Source organism: Dreissena polymorpha, unplaced genomic scaffold (genome assembly GCF_020536995.1).
Source record: "Dreissena polymorpha isolate Duluth1 unplaced genomic scaffold, UMN_Dpol_1.0 chrUn002, whole genome shotgun sequence".
In the NCBI taxonomy this organism is placed as follows: domain Eukaryota; kingdom Metazoa; phylum Mollusca; class Bivalvia; order Myida; family Dreissenidae; genus Dreissena; species Dreissena polymorpha.
In genome coordinates this window covers 674,477-678,508 of record NW_026273316.1, presented here as the reverse complement: position 1 = coordinate 678,508, position 4,032 = coordinate 674,477, and the positions used below count along the sequence as shown (strand labels likewise).

The window sequence follows — 4,032 nt, the reverse complement described above, 5'->3', positions numbered from 1 at the left end:
AACAAAAGACAACATATATAACATATATAAGAAATATTCATAGATTTATTTCAACGATTAGAAAGTTATAGAATGTGTGCATGTCTCCGTCCCAAAACGATGAAAAGACATTCCGCCCCCCGCCCCCAAACACCTGTGAAAATTTGATTAGAGAGTTAAGACTAAATTAGTTAAATTTGCTTTTAAAAACCGGTTTCCATTTTAAGTAATTCCAATATTGCTTTTGAGTGAATAAATGTGTTAATTGTAGATATTTTAGCCTGATGCCTTTCGAAAAAAAGATAATGTCTCTAATAAAATTATGTCTCTAATAAAATTATGTATATGCTTCCTAAATGTGTTGATCATTACCATGTGTGTATTAATAACTAAAAGGGTTTATAATACTTTAATGAACAGAGTATACATTGATCTACAAATGTTCCAAATTTCATGAAGATATCTCTAAAAATAAAAAAGTTATGGCAATTTTACTATGTAAAAATGTATGAACTTGAATTTCCGGTGCCGCGAATGTCGCGCTTCCTTGTTCACTTTATAAAGGGAGAAAATTCAGAATTTGTGTGCATTTTAGCAATATTCAAATTCCCATAACTTTTTTATTTTTTAAGATATTTTAAAAAGAATAAAAGCTGCGCCATGAGCGCATGATACGCCCGTCGTTCGCCAATGAAGTAGTAAGGTAATAAATAACCCTTTGAATCATTTTTTTACTTCAGTTTATTTGTATTTGAATACATGGTTTATTTTATAAGTACATGAGCATGGAAATCACGAAATTTTGACGAACAAAGTCCCATAACTCTGGAACGACAATTCAGAATTCCGTCAAAAACGAAAGGGGATCAGGGTTTATCAATATTAAGATTGTGTTGAAATTTGAAAAAAATCCATCGAAGGATATTTGAGCTACAGTAGGACATTCAATGAAATCACGAAATTTTGACGAACAAAGTCCCATAACTCTGGAACGACAATTCAGAATTCCGTCAAAAACGAAAGGGGATCAGGGTTTATCAATATTAAGATTGTGTTAAAATTTGAAGAAAATCTGTCAAAGGATATTTGACGTAGCGTACGACATTAACAGACGGACGGACGGACGGACGGACGGACGGACGGACAGACGGACGCGGGGTATACCATAATACGTCCCGTCATAGACGGGCGTATAAAAAATCCATCGGGGGATATTTGAGCTACGGTAGGATACATGAACAACAATAACATTTAAGGTCACAGTGACCTTGACCTTAGAATGAACTGACCTTGAAATGACCAGTGGTCATCTAAGTGTGCTTGCAAACCTTCATGTCAAGTTTGAAGACTCTATGTCCAAGCATACCAAAGTTATAACAATTTTAACATTTTAACATTTAAGGTCACAGTGACCTTGTGTGACCTTGACCTGAGAATGAATGACCTTGAAATGACCAGTGGTCATCTAAGTGTGCTTGCAAACCTTCATGTCAAGTTTGAAGACTCTATGTCCAAGCATACCAAAGTTATAACAATTTTAACATTTTAACATTTAAGGTCACAGTGACCTTGACCTTCAAATGAATGACATTGAAATGACCAGTGGTCATCTTCTAGTACTGGCCAATCTTTATTTCAAGTTTGAAGACTCTAGGTACAAGCATACCAAAGTTATAACATGAAATAAGAACTTTAACATTTTTACATTCAAGGTCACAGTGACCTTGACCTTCAAATGAATGACCTTGAAATGTCCAGGGGTTACTTACTAGTTCTGGCCAACCTTCATGTCAAGTTTCAAGACTCTAGGTCCAAGCATACCAAAGTTATAACAACTTTAACATTTTTACATTCAAGGTCACAGTGACCTTGACCTTCAAATGAATGACCTTGAAATGTCCAGTGGTTACTTACTAGTTCTGGCCAACCTTCATGTCAAGTTTCAAGACTCTAGGTCCAAGCATACCAAAGTTATAACAACTTTAACATTTTTATATAGCTACAGTAGGACATTCAATGAAATCACGAAATTTTGACGAACAAAGTCCCATAACTCTGGAACGACAATTCAGAATTCCGTCAAAAACGAAAGGGGATCAGGGTTTATCAATATTAAGATTGTGTTAAAATTTGAAGAAAATCTGTCAAAGGATATTTGACGTAGCGTACGACATTAACAGACGGACGGACGGACGGACGCGGGGTATACCATAATACGTCCCGTCATAGACGGGCGTATAAAAACTGTTCTGAAAAGCTCTTAAAGGGCTCTTTTCAAATATGCAATTGCCTTTAAAAACAGATGTTGATGAAAAATTAGCTGGGGTTGCTATTAATTCATTCAAAATCTCATTTAACAGCAGAGATTCCAAATCTGACCTGTATATGAGCCCCATATTTACTGCCAGTGCTAGGTTACCTTTTCCCATTTGATCATTCTTAAGTATTGGTCTTGTAATGCTGCTACTGCTTCTGCTACTGCTACTGCTACTACTACTACTACTACTACTACTACTACTACTACTACTACTACTACTACTACTACTACTACTTCTACTACTACTACTACTACTACTTCTACTACTACTACTACTACTAGTACTACTACTACTAGTACTATTACTACTAGTACTACTACTACCACCACCACCACCACCACCACCACCACCACCACCACCACCACCACCACGTCTACTATTACTACTTCTACTACTACTGCCACTACTACTACTACTTTTACCACTACTACAACTACTACTACTACTACTACTACTACTACTACCACTACTACTACTACTACTACTACTACTACTACTACTACTACTACTTCTACAACTACCACTACTACTACTACTACTTCTACTACTACTACTACTACTACTACTACTACTACTACTACTACTACTACAACTACTATTACTACTACTACTACTACTACTACTACTACTACTACTACTACCACAACTACTACTACTACTACTACTACTACTACTACTACTACTACTACACCACCACCACCACCACCACCATTCACAGTGACAAAAAACGTATTCACACAATGGCTGCTACTACAACTTATAGCCCATTTAAGGGGGCATGCATGTTTTACAAACAGCCCTTGTTTCAATGGAATTTTAACCACAACTGTTCATGTTTATCTCCGACACATATTTTTAGGCCACCTGTCATGAAGTGACACGGTGAGCTTATGTGATCGTGTGATGTCCGGCGTCCGTTGTGCGTGCCTGCGTTTGTCCGTGCGTCCGTCCGTCAACAATTTGTTTGTGTAGACAGTAGAGGTCACAGTTTGCATCCAATCTTGATGAAATTTGGTCAAAATGTTTATCTTGATGAAATCCGGTTTGGGATTGTATTTGGGTCATCTGGGGTCAAAAACAAGGTCACTAGGTCAAATAATAGAACAACCTTCTGTAGACAATAGAGGTCACAGTTTTCATCCAATCTTTATGAAATTTGGTCAGAATGTTTAACTTGATGAAATCTGGGTTGGGATTTTATTTGGGTCATCTGGGGTCAAAAACTAGGTCACTAGGTCAAATAATAGAAAAACCTTGTGTAGACATTAGAGATCACAGTTTTCATCCAACCTTTATGAAATTTGGTCAGAATTCTTGATGAAATCTGGGTGGGATTGTATTTGGGTCATCTGGGGTAAAAATCTAGGTCAAATAAATAGAAAAACCTTGTGTTGACAATAGAGGTCACAGTTTTCATCCAATATTTATGAACTGTGGTCAGAATGTTTATCTTGATGAAATCTGGATTGGGATTGTATTTGGGTCATCTAGAGTCAGGAACTAGGTCACTAGGTCAAATCATAGAAAAACATTGTGTAGACAATAGAGGTCATAGTTTTCATCTGATCTTAATGAGTCAGGTGAGCGATTCAGGGCCATCATGGCCCTCTTGTATTATTTCCTCTTTTACTTCTGTGTGAATCTTTCCATAACTTCCATAGTTTAATTACATCAGTAAAGAACGGAATTTTGACAGCCACCAATTTGTGCTGAGTTATGGCCCTTTGTGTTTTTA

The 4,032-nt window shown here is 36.7% G+C and overlaps 1 long non-coding RNA gene across 1 annotated transcript; it reads right to left on the bottom strand.

Annotated features, from left to right (window-relative positions):
• Positions 1-702: 702 nt before the first annotated feature.
• On the bottom strand, positions 703-2,220 carry LOC127863196 (uncharacterized). The gene is made up of 2 exons (XR_008040984.1): positions 1,409-2,220; positions 703-1,252 (listed from the first exon to the last, which is right to left on the bottom strand). It is a non-coding gene; the product is annotated as an uncharacterized LOC127863196 (long non-coding RNA).
• Positions 2,221-4,032: the final 1,812 nt, after the last annotated feature.